This window comes from Peromyscus eremicus, chromosome 3, assembly GCF_949786415.1.
Source record: "Peromyscus eremicus chromosome 3, PerEre_H2_v1, whole genome shotgun sequence".
NCBI lineage: Eukaryota > Metazoa > Chordata > Mammalia > Rodentia > Cricetidae > Peromyscus > Peromyscus eremicus.
The window spans coordinates 38,966,565-38,980,372 of record NC_081418.1 but is presented as its reverse complement, the minus strand read 5'-3'; the positions used below and the strand labels follow the sequence as shown (position 1 = coordinate 38,980,372).

General features: G+C 38.7%; 1 protein-coding gene across 2 annotated transcripts in view; it reads left to right on the top strand.

Moving 5' to 3' along the window:
• The window catches only part of Grm8 (glutamate metabotropic receptor 8), a 771,171-nt gene that overhangs the window by 593,072 nt on the left and 164,291 nt on the right, over positions 1 to 13,808 (top strand). The gene's annotated exons all lie outside the window — the stretch shown is intronic.

Sequence of the window (13,808 nt, the reverse complement as noted above, 5' to 3'; positions counted from 1 at the left end):
AATATTCCAGCAAGATGAAAATTTGTGCTTACTGCCATGTGAATTTGGATAAACCTCTCTGCTTCAGTTATCTCTAAAATGGGAATAACAGTAGTAATACAAACATTTCAAGTTTTTAGGATTAAATGAATAAAATATGGAAATTACTCAGAAAAGAATGTACTTTGTCCTAGTAATTGGTTTTGCATGGGCCATTTTATTAATTATTGCTTATTATTATTGCTTCGGTCATAGGAAGACTTGAGAGTAGATGTACTTTGAACATCTTATTATTGGAGTTTTGTTTAAAAGGCAATATGGAGACACATTGGTCACATTAATTTTCTCAATGAAGCATAAGGTAGAATCCTATGAAAATACCTTAGCATTTTTGCAAACAGCCATATGAGTAATTGGGGCAGATAGACTGCATGTCCTTTTTTAATTCCAAGTTGAGATTTGCCAACAATTGAGGTGAATATATTCTAATTTTCAAACACTATTATTATTATTGGTTTTTCCTTTATTTGTCAATAAGAATTATTATAATTAATTTTCCTGATTATTTTGTATATTTTTTCCAGTTTACTACTATCCTGTTTACAGTGGAACTGGTAGAATGGTACATGTTATGTAGGGTGTGTCAAATTGGGTGATGTAGAATTGTCCTATTGACATGTTGACCTCTTATACTTGACATGAGTGCTTCTCTGGACTATTTGCTACACTATAATTTTAGTCAACAAGGCTTATATTTCTGTTTCATATGTATTCCCAAATAAGCTCAGACTTTTTCTTTTACAACTGGTGTTTAGACAATAAAGTTCTATCTATGACACCAGTTTCTACCATGAAATGTAATTTTTTCAGCTTGGCATATTTTTCAAATCTAATGAGATATCTTTAGATCTTGACTCTGTCATCTCAGTGCCTGCCGTTGTCAAGCATCAGATGCAACTTTGATCAGCGTGCACTAATTAAATTTGGTGAGAAAAACATTGAAAAGGATAGCACCAAGGACAGAATCGATGTTGCATATTAGAGACCATTAGTCAGCATTGTTTGAAATACTCAGACAACTTACTACAGTATATCACACCATATAACAATTTATGTTTCCATCTTTGTTTATACATTTTTGATATTTTTATTTGAGATCCCACTGAAATCCACTCCTAATTTACCTACAGAAACCCCATGACATAGGCTGTAGTAACACTCATGAAGAAGTTGTTAAGGAAGCTTTCACCAGAATCTTTAAAAAAAGATGGTTAGTGGCTTCCTCCCCTCTCAAAAGTAATTAAAAAATGTGTCATAATATTTTCCTTAGATTTACAAATTTATTTTTTTCCTCTAGATCTAGCAACAATTCCTTCTTTCAACTTGTGAAGATGAGACTTCATCTCCACATTTGCTGCACCACTTACATTATGCAAGATTTATTCAAAATTGTCCAGCACTTGTGGTGTGCTGATGTGTAGTAAAGACCATATTGCTCAGTATTCTAATGAAGGTAAATTTAAAATGAAAAGGCACTGATCAATAATTACAGCAAAAAGTAAAGCCGAGCCAGGCTTATTTGGGGCAAATGGGATGCATGGTCATCCGTAAGTGAACCCAGATGAGACTCTCATTCATTCATTGAGAAAACACCTTTAGAATAATTTCACCCAATTTGCTTCATGTCACTGGCTTCAGGAATGAACTGACTATTTCCCTCTACCACAGAGGAGATGAAAATCCACACCCCACTCCTTAGCTGTCCTCCTAATTTATTAACATTCATGATAATAAAAAGATAATTGCTTGTATGCTTTTCTTGTATTTATGAAACTCCTTAAAGGGAGAATATTATCCTGTCATGTATATTAATCAAACTGTGACTCACCTATGACATTAGATTTCTTAACTTTAACAAATGTCCTCTTTTTTACTATATTTTCTTATATAAATTCCTAAAACACCAGGAATTCCTATTGATCTATTTCAGGTTGCCCTCCTATATTTTTTTTGTTTGTTTACTGAATTATTTGTAGAAGAAAACTGGAAATTGCTTTTGATCATGCAATCATTCTCCTGAGTTTTCCCCACACTCTAGAAACTCTGTTATGATTTAACCTTTCATTTTATTTGGACTTTGAAAGTTGCCATCCTGGCTTTTATACATCTTACTAACAGTTCAATCATTAGCTCCCATGAGGATTTTTCCTGTTTCTGCTGTGTTCCTGCTTCTCACTTACTCGATAGCCAAAGGAAACTTTTAAAAAGCCTGCTTTCCTCATTATATATTCTGTTCAGTCTAATTTTCACACTTCTTTTCCCCCCAACGTAACAATTTCATTGATGATTTGGAAATTTCGTACAGCACACCATGAGCATCCTTGCTTTCCATTCCTCCCCAAGTCCATCCTCCCACTCCTGTTCCCTCCTCAGAAAACAAAACAAAACAAAAAGCACCAACCAAGTCCAATTTGTGTTGTCCATGTACTCACTGGAGCATGGTCTAACTCCCAGTGGCCAGCCCCTTAAAGAAAACCAAGCCCTTCCCTCATCCCCCATCAGAAGCTATCAATTGTGAAGAGCTGCACTTCAGAGTCTTCATTGCAACTTTAAAGGACTCTCTTCAATAGCTTCATGTCTGGACTGGTTCTCTTTTTTATTTTTTTTTTTGCGGAAAGAGGTGGAGAGGTTGGCACAGAAGCCTTCAAAGTCTCTCAGTTATGGGTCTGCAGTCATTGACATCACCACAAAAGGCGCCTCCCTGCTCACAGTAACTGATGACAGCAAGGATTGTGAGCATCAACATGGACTCCGGCAGCAGCTTGGACCGTGGACATTAACCTGGTCTGCTGTAGCAGCACAGATCACAGATATCAACTTATTTTCTCATGGTAGCCCAGACCATGGGCATCAACATGGTCTCTGGTGGTAGCACAGACCATGGGCATCAACCTGTTCTCTGTGGCAGCACCGATCAGGGACATCAATATGGTTTGCACAAACCACAGAAGTCTTTCCAGAATTATCGTGGAAAATGAATCATTCTTGGTCTCAGAGATCTTCTTGCTCAGTCAGGGTGTTCAAGCAGTTGGGCAGTGTTTGGGAGAGCACGACCTACAGGAGCTCCAGGCTGCTATACACCACTTTGCCCTCAGCACTGGCCACCCTGCCATTACCCCAGGCACGACCGTTATGTTTGCTACCATTATGTTCGCGGCCAGCAGGCAGTTCTACAGCCTCCTGCTCACCCCACACCCCCAGTCAGGGCTGCTGGCGCAAGCTGAAGCAGCAGTAGAGGCTCCGCGCGGTGGGCTGGGTCTGAGGGCCGAGCCTTGGACTATGTGGCAATGGGGCAAGTGGCCAGAGTCTCCTGGTGGCCTAGGACAAGTAGGTCTACTCAGCAACAGCTTGCCCGCTTGTCTCCTATGGCCTCGCTCCCACATCTGTGGCTGCTGTGTCTCTGGTTCTGCTTCCCAACACCATCCATGACACTCCATTTTGTGTAGTGGGTAGCCATTCCAGCTTTGATCTGGAAGTTCCAACCCCCATTGAGGCTTCAGTAACTGTCATGCCTACAAGGCGGAGCCTAGAGAGGACCCTGAAGACCCGAGATCATACGCCAGCTCTCTTGGTTTCAGGACCCAGGACGCTGGAGGTAGACCGAGCAGAGTTCTCCAGAGAATACCGACGGACTGCGCTACACCTTTCCCAGACCCTGTAACCTATCCCTTCACTTGTAAGTTACCTCACAAAGTAAACCTCCCTTTTAACTATGTAGAGTGGCTTTAATAATTTCATCAATAGTTTTGCCATGTCTTTCGTTTGTTTGTTTGTTTGACCAGCAGCCTTTTTTCTGAGCATCATCTTTCCTTTTCTTGTCTTCCTACTTTATCTTTTTTCTTTTCTTCCATGAAACCTTTTTCTTCTTGTGTTTCCTGTTTCTTTACCCTAGCTTCAGCCTCAGGGGTTGGCTCTTTGGGGCCCCAGGTAGAGGGGGCCTGGCAGTGCTGGGATTTTTTCCAACTTCTACTGAGTCCTTTGTAGTTTTATTTTCTTTAAAGTCCCCCAATCCTTGGTGAAAGTGAAAACAATGTCCTCTAAAGAACCTCGAACAAAAATGTGGATTTAGAAATTGCTGAAGTTGTTCATTATGAAGTAAGACCTGAGTAGAACATGTGTGTAAGCTGGCATTTTAACAGTTAGTGATAATGCCCTCTCAAAAAAAAACCTATCATAATCTTTAATATACATATATAATCTCATATATATATATATATATATATATATATATATATATATATATATCCCCGATCCCTCCTCCAAGAGTCTTGGTCTGCAGGGGCCACAATCAAGCAGAAGCTGCCAGCTTAACTGAGACCTGAGTCAGCGATGCTCACGATGCAGCCAGCAGGGGCAGGGAATTCTAACCTTGGCCCCGCAGCGGACCTCTAGCCAAGCGCCAGTCCCAAGCCTATGGCACCAGGTGGTTCAGCACTATAACAATCTCCTTGTAATGAGGAAGCATGTCGCAGCCCAATGTCAGGGCGACCTGAGTGAGGCAGGGAGACCCACACAGACCTAGGGCTACACACCCTGGGATCCGAAGAGAAAACATGGGCCCATCCAGTACCTTGCAACATCAGCCAGAAGGCCACTATTAGAGTGAGCAGGGGTATGGTATGGTATCTTATGGGAGAGAGAGAGGTTCAGATTCCATGGACAGAGGCATAGCTGAAGAGATCAGAGAGGAAGGGAGCGGGCTGAGATGGTGCGGTAACTGACCCCTTGACCAGTGGCAACACACAGCAAAGGGAGCCGTGCACTTTGTCTGGGCAGCACAGCAGAGATGACCCTGTTGATGAGAGCACAGGCGATCCAACTTTGAGGATAGGATCCTGGGAGACCTAGCTCCACCCCTTATCTGTCACATAGCATAGGCTGGGGAGAGATGCACTTCCTGCCCCCCACCCATGAATGCCTAAGGCAGGTGGGAGAGATAGCCCTGTGGTCATAAGAGAGGGAGGGAGAGCTGTGCCTGACCCCTACCAGCTGCAACACTCTGGAGGGCAGGCCCTGCACCTTGCCAGGACAACAAATAGAGCCAACACTGTTATTGGGGGTGTGGGTGAACCACCCCCAAAATTGTGACCATGACAGAGTCCTCCCCATTTCCCATCTGGCAGACCAACCTTGTAGCTGCCCAGGCCCAGACCCAGGCTTGTGACTTGGCCTGCCCCAACATCCACCCCATCTATGATCTGCTGGAGCACGTGAAGGGACCTCACCTGCAGACCCAAAGCTAGAGGATCTCCACAGCACAGGGCAGCAGCGGGATGTCCAGGAAGAATCCTCGTGAGGGCCCGGTATTGAATGTGTAGTGGAGACAAGGGGCCTCAAACAAGACCAATGGCTCTTTGCAATGAGCACTTCCAAGTAGAGATGTACGGACAAAGGGTTAGACGGCGTGACTTGTTGAGTCGCACTGCAACTTCCTAGTGAGGTAGGTTTTTAATTCCTTCCTTTTAAAAATATTTTTCTCATTTTGTATTTTCCCTTTTTTTGTCTTGAATTTTGTTTTACTTGTGGGGTGCGTGTGTGCAGATATGGAGGGCAGATTGTGAAGGGAGGGGGAATGAATGGGATCAAGATACATAATGTGAAATACACATAGAATAAATTAAAAAAAAATCTTTTTTAAATCCCTGGAATCATTGGATACGAGATAAGGCTGGAATCAGGCCACCATGAAGACAAGGCATCATTAAAATTGTGTACTTGAGAAGATTTAATTTCATTTACTTATTTTAAATTTTTTGAGCCAGGGTCTCACTATGTAGCTCTGGCTGTTTCAGAACTCCCTCTGCACGCCAGTCTGGCTTCCAAGCCACCTGCCTGCCTCTGCCTCTCAGGTGCTTGGATTAGAGGCATAAGCCGCCACACCTGGTTTCAGGAGTGATGTGAAATGCTGTCTTCTAACCATGATGTAGTTCTCACAGCCATAAACCCACCACCATGTGGTTTTCTTAACAAAATCTGCACAATGTAAAGTGAGTCAAAATTCTGACATAGAAGTGGTAGGTGATTTCCATGTCCCAGGAAGTGGCTCCTGGAAGGTTTTCCATGATCCAGTGGACAGACTAATACCAATGCATCTATGTGGGCTGCACTAACCAGACTTAGTGATTTATCTGGGGGAGATATGGTAGAGGAGTGTTCGGAGAGTTTGGTGGTGGAAATGGGGGTGGGTATGACTGTGTTTCATTTACAGAGGTATGAAATTCTCAAAATTAAGTAAAAATTTTAACAAGGAAAGGTATCAGAGATCTGGGGAAAAGGAAATTCAGTTTTTAATTATTGTGTTGATAAGCTTGGACAAAAGTGGAGAATTGAAATGGAAATTAAACCAAACACCAACTACTGAATTTGACACGTGTGAAAGAGCACCAATCTAATTTAACTTATAGGAACCTGATGTATAGTACACTTTTGTTTTTTGTAAATTTCACCTTTTCCAAATACATGTTTAAAAAATTATATTTCTTAAAAATAAAATGATTATTTTCCTAACAAAGGCTGTATGTATTGATTTAAGACAATTTGCTAAAAAGTTCCTGTTTGCTTCTTTCTATTTATTCCTACACATTAGAAGGAGGGATGATTGACCAACTGAGTGGTGCAGAGCAAACATCCCATGAGTGAAAATCAAATGGCTGTCTCTGCGTGGGTTACTGGGGTGTCTGTTTAATTGTCTTGATCCGCGAGTCTCTGTTTTGAGGCAGTACCCAATAATGCTTTCATTTACTTTGCTGTATTTTGTGTAGTTCAATGGAAATCAGAAATTACTACACCCCAACACTGCTCTTACTTGCTCAAGATTGCTTTGTACATGTAAGGCCTGTTTTACTTAAGTCCAACCTGAGCTACGTAGTGAGGGTGGGACTAGCCTGTACCACATATCAAGATTTAAAAGGGGTGGTGGGAGGAGTAAGAGGATGAAGAAAAGCCAAACCTAATAGAAAGCCCTTTTCTCATTCCTTGCTGCACAGAGACTCATGAAGAACTGGCACTTGGGTGATCTTTCTTACACTGTAGATGTTTAGTTTCTTCTTCCTTGTGGTGTCTGATAAAGCAGGATTTGCTTGGGTTTTGGGGCCAGTATTCTGTGGCTGATGTTATCTATGGCTAGGATTATGAAGTGATTTAGGAGACTGAGAATGTCCTCAGATATATTCTTTACGGACTTGACATGGATGTGTTTAAACCCTGATTCTTTTGTTAAGTTGTACTGCTATTTATACTCTTCATGGTATTTTTATAATTCATTTATCCCAAACTAGGAAATGATTAGGGGTGAAGTTGATTCTGGTAGAAAAGTTCACCTTGGAATTTCCCTAAAAAATAACAGTTGGCATGCTCTTTAGAGAAATGACATTTTCATAAACTTTTGTTAATTCCCTCTTGGAATTTTAACCATGAATTTTGGCAGCCTGATTAGCCAAGGGTATTTTCTGAAAGAAAAAAAAAGAATAATTATGGGGAGATAATTGTACTAAAAGTAATTAAAACATTATTCAGCCATACTGATTTTAATATAACACCAGTGTTACATTAAACCCAACAGATCAATAGGCTTCAATAAAAAGGCAAGAAATCTATCCAAACACCTGTAAGCATATAGTATGTAATGGAGGTGACATTGCAAATTAATGGGATACAATGTATGTTATTCAAAATGTGGTATTGGCACAACTTGGAAAAACTAAATTTAGATTAATTTTTGTCATAGTCTCCAAAACAATGTTCACATATACTAGGGAGTTTAAAATAATCTAGGACGTATTAAGGATTTATGTGATGTGGTAGGTGTTATGTTGTGTATTTTAAATTGATTTTTTCCCATTTACTCTTAACTGGTCTGAGAAGCAGATGTTAATATTAATTATACTTTATAGTGAAGAAACTAAGGCAGGAATCAGATTAAATATCAGACAGGTGGAGGTAAATTAAGGCATACATTCAAAATGAGCATTAGATGTTTCTAATACCTAGACTCTTAACCTTAATGCCTTAAAGAACTCAGTGTGTGTGCTGGTTTGTGGTGAGAGCGGAGAGACGAGCATTCAAAGTCTGACACCAAAAACACAAGTCATGAAGGAAAATATTCTGCTACATAATAAAGCTTAAGTCTTGTCATATAAACAGAAATGTCAGAAGAAAAGAAAATCGATAGTTTTAAAGTGTATGACAGAGGATGGGTTAATGTACTAAGTGTACGGGCGGCTCTTAGAAACAGATTAAGGCACTTTGAGGAAAATGAACGGCAACATTAAGGCTACTTAGAAAAGAAGAATAAATGGCTAAAACTAGAAAAATACATCAGTCTTATTTGTAACCAAATTAATGCAAGTAGAAACAAGGACATTAGCTGACAGCTTTATGTAGGATAGTGTAAATTTGCAGATAGCGAAGTTTTAACTGTAAGAAAAACAGGCTAAAAGCTGTAGAACCATGTGGTATTCAAAAGAATGTCTTATAATAAAACCACAAATTCACAATGCATTGTAAAAAACAAAGCATTGGAGTTCTAATTCTGTTTGTATAAAGGCACAGGTGTGCAGGTGACTCAAGAATGCATTATGATGTAAGATCTTAACAGTGGCCATTTCTAATTGGAAAATGTAAAGTTGAACATTTATTTATCCTCTTTATCTTTCCTCTCTATTTCCTAAGTAGTCTATAATGTATGTGTTGGCTATATCTTCAAAAAAGTACAATATGATATGTGAAATTAAGTTAATTATAAAATAAAAATATTAAATAAATTTTTAAAAAGTACAATAAACAGTTAACTCCCAAGCCATTTCAGAACTTTATTTCCATTTTCTAGCTATTTTTAGTTTGCATAGTTCAATTGCACATTTCCTCATTTAACAGAAATGCTAGTCCATGCAGGCTCTTGGTGCAGTGTATGGTTGCTTAATTTTTTAAAATTTATTTTGAAACGTAAAACAAAAAAGATGCACATATACATGGGATACGGTGTAAAGATTTGCTGCATTAACTTTCTTAGATTTCTAGCTCACCAATCTGAAGATTACAGAAGTCTTTTCCAAAGAGCCTGATATACGGAATTGGTGTCCCTGCTTCCTTCAAGCTCCTTAGAACACGTTTTCCATTGTTCTTAAGTAAACCAGAGCATCAACCCCAGTTGACACTAGAAAGTGGCCTTCATGCACAGTAGTGCTGATAATGGTTTAGGTCAGAAAACTCAGGTGGACTGTGGGACCAGGCAAGTGGTGTTCTGTGTGCCTCTGGTCTCACCTGAGAAGGTCTTAGGTTAGGTCATCTCTTAAGTCTCTTTGTGGACTGACATTTGGGGATTTTTTTTTCTGCTCAGTAGTTGTAGTCACTGGTTCCCCTCATTTGTAATTCATGTTACTTCCACCCTCAAGTCCAAGGTCAGATCACTTTCTTTGGTCCCTGGAGGAGCATGCCCTTATCATTTGTAGATTCTGAGTTCACTACATTTAGCTTCTGCTGGAAACTGCCTTTTGCACATTTGTAAGACGTAACTCAGCCTGTGGCTCCTGGACTGCCCTAAGAAATTGTGTTCTCAGCATGCATTATGCTATCAACTTCACTCAGCAGAACCTAGGCTACTTTTTTTCTGCCTGCTTTTCTTTGCTTATTTATTTTTTCCACATCTTCTCCTTGCAAACTCACACGCTTTAGTTGTACTAAATCCTTTCTCAGTAGTCCAGTGAAATTTGGCCTCCAGTTGTTATTCTTTTGAAAACATGATGGCATTAGCTTCTCTTCACATAATTGCATTTAGTTTCTGGCTTCAGGGAGAACAGGTTAAAAAAAATGAAGAACACAGAGGAGTTTCCCCTTAAAGGCTGAAACCATACTTTCCTGCATCCCTCACAGCATTCTAGGGAGGTGCAGCCTCTGCTGCCTCTTCCCTCCATCACCCCCCCCCCAGGATGATCTACTAATTAAATGACTGAATTTAGGGATCCCACCACATCCTCAGATTATACACCATGGAAATACATTTACACGCTCATATAAATTTTAGAGAATTTCTTCTTTTTAACTATTAAGCTTAGGCAAACATTTCCTCCCTTTAGCTAATGGTCCTCAGGCTTCTAAAATCCAGAGTTCCTGGCATTCACAGATACTGAGTAATATAAGTCTAGAACTATTACCCATGCTCTCTGATTTAAAATTTAACATTCATAAACATATTGATTGCCACAATAACTAGTAAATTAGAAATTTTTGTTTATAAATCATAACAATACAATGTAGTTATCTTCTTTGTAGAGTGGAACTGAAACTTTTGAGAAGGTTTTGTATATAAGAACATATTTCAGTGCCACTGACTATTTGGTCAAAAAAGTCTCTCAAGCTCCTTTTGTTCTCTCCCAAAAGGTTGGTTTTGAGTGTACAGATACAACCTGGCTCACTCTGTATGATTCCATATTAGCCACTCTGTGTCTTATTTTCCTCACTTAAAATGAAATAGAGGTAATATTGCATGCATTTTTCTCCAAGAATAAATGATAGAAACCACTCTAGCACTCAGTAAATATAAATTGCTCCATGCACATTACTAAATCACCACTATTGTGTTGTGTGCATAAGCAATTTTCATTTGGGTTCCTGGTCAACACATTAATCTGCTGCCAGAGGTTAAACTCAGCAGATGATATCAGAAACATACAAATTTGCTCCCCTGTGTACTCATAGCCTTCAAAGACAATCTTCACATCATTGAGATAACGGAATTTTTACTTTTTTATTCTGAATAATACACAGCTTGTCTGTAAAAGAAAACAATTTAATATCCAGAGACATCCCTACTCTGTCCCACCCATTAAATGATCCTCTGCTAGTGTCTGCTTTTCAACTAGCAAAGTCTTGCTTCCAAAAGGATGACATGAGGAGAGGCTCCCACCAAAGGATACTTTCCAGGTCGTCAAAGCTGACCTTTGATGACATCCTTCTTTCTATTCTAGAGTTCTAATCTCCAGGGAGGACACAGGTATCACAGTCTCCCTGTGACTAAATGGTGCCATTAGCTTATATCTTATGCCCCATATTTCCAAAGCTCTAGCTTTCAATAACTCATGACTTTTTTATCTTTTATTATTCTTCTTTATAATCATAAGTCCCCCAATAGAAAAGAATGCCAATCCTGGAAATTCAGAAGTCAATTTCATGAATCTGATAGTTGATAGATTATCTAGAATACTTTATGTTATTCGTATTTCATTACCAACTAGAAGTGGCTATGTACAGGATCTATTTCCTAGAGAAGAGAATGCAAAGGCTAGGTCATTTTCTGTACATCTCTTTAATGCCATTTTCCTAGAGCACAACTTTAATGTTCTATATTAATCTATAATGTCCCATATGCCATGTTTGGAAATGTAACTATTCCAGAAATTGTTTAAATCACATGTAGATGGTTTCGCATAGTCTTTTTTGTTTAAACATCTTTCTTAGTTTTGTAGCAGCTATTTGATTTCCACTACTTTTACATTTTAGATGTCATGCGATAAATTAAAATAGTAACACTAAATCAAATGCGCAATATATGTTCCTATAAGATATCTGAGAAAATATCACCTACATGTTCAGTTACAGATTATTTCATTTAAGAGCTTGCCTGGATCACAATGAATATGAAATTATAAAGGATGAGATGTTTTAAGCTTTCCCACTGTATTTCATAAGATGATGGCACGTACTTAGATTGATTCTAATGAGACAGGAGGGTAGGGGTGCTTGTGATGTAGAATTTAACATGATGATGTGATGGGCTGAACTCTGAATGTCATGGTGAATGAATGACTGGTGGGAGAGTGAATGAATGTGAAGAGCTAAGAATGATATGGTAACCATTACAATGCTGTCAATTGTTTGAACCAAACATTTATGGAGGACTAGTATTCTGCTTGAATATAAAGTCTACTATGTCCTCATTATCTCTTTCTGTGGTACTTCTCTAGCACGTTTTCTTAGTGCCTCTGCTTTCAGCCATTCCTTGCATTTTCCAGAATCAGTTCCAAATCAATGATAATTAGCATCAGTTCCCTGTGGCTCCTCCTTTTTTTTCCCACCAGAATAGTAATTTTTTAAAGCTTTTCCTACTGCTTTAATTTTTCCCCTCCTCTTTAAATTAATTAACTTCAATTAAGCTTTCCTGAACCTTAAATACCGATAGAACTTTCTTAAAGTTAATCATTTGATTTGCCAGCTCAGCATTTCTAGTCTCACCTAGTTTTAAGATTTCTAAACCGAAAATTGTTCCTTAGAGATGTTGTGAGTACAGAGGAGAAAATAAATGATGGCATTATTATGAAATGAGTGATGGATTTTGCTTGAAAAAAAATCTCACACTTTAGTGTTCTTTTTGTTTCATGCTGATAAGCAGCTAATAATTTAAAGACCTTCATTTTAGATTTAAAAACACTTAAGAATTTTCAAGTCCACATAAATAGTGGCCACATGCATATTCAGTCTGGAGGAAAATGTACCTTACATTATTCTTTGTGAATTGTGTTACTTACTTTTGCAAGTCTTTTTTTAGTTTAATTATATAGGGCATTTATAATCTTAAACCTGACATACGTTTTCTGCTTAGGAACTTGGAACTAGTGCTTAATTTTAAATTATTTTATTTTCACTTATTTTAGAGAAGAGCACTCAAGAAGGGTGGGCTTGTGGTTCATCCACACCTCAGTAACTAGAGATGTTAACCAGACAGATAGGCGATATGTCAGGAAAATCGATATTGTCATCTGAGACCAAAGAGGTAGAGGAAGAATGTGAGCACACATGCACCTGCCCAGGGCTCTGGTAGTCCCAGAAATTTGCATAGGCAGCAATAGCTCTAATGCTAATGCATGCCATTTTCTCTTGGCAGTCAGAAAAGTTCTCACACTCTTATGATCCTTGTCTCCAAAGTCTGGATTTTAAACTAATTGTTTACTGCATGTGTTATAGAATTTATCATAAATTATCAAATGATATAGTTTGCATTATTGGAGGTTATCCTGAGCCCACTTATTTCCCTTTCTTCCCTATAACACATATTTTCATAATACTACTTCAATTACTCCTTTTGAGGAAGATAAATACAAACATTGATTTCTCTTTGATTAGGAAGAAAATGATGTATTGAACTGCAGTTAATTAAAATATATACCTGGAGTATTCCTACAAATTAACTGCTCTGGTCAATTCTTCTTATGTGGACTTAATTGTTTTTTAACATTTCCGTAGATAATGTAATCTTTCATTTAATTGTAAACACTTGGGGTATAAAAAATGAGCCCCTTCAATATGATAAGGTTTAGGTGCTTTTAGATGCCAGTTCTTAGTGGCCGAAGAGATGGCACGGTGGTTAGGCATCTTTGCTGCTCTCGCTGAGGATCACAGTTTGACCCTCACATTCAGCAGTTCACAGCCATCTGTAACTCCACTTCCAGCCGATCCTCCACCCTCTTTGGGCCTTCATGAGCACCAGGCAGGCACATGCTATACCTACCTACCTACTCACCTACATACATACGATACATATAGGTATTCACATGTAACATATAATAAAAATGAACAAATTTTTAAAAAAGAAATTGATTCTCTTCTGTAGAATCAATATACTTTTCTCCTCATCTATTGTGGAGATGTAAATTTGAGAAAAATAATGGTTATCTTGAGGCCATTGGAAGAGGTTTTTTTTATTCTTTGTGAGTCCTTAAGGATGAAGTCAGTTCTGTGGCGAAGCAGGAATGATACAGTATGTGTCACTGAGGAAA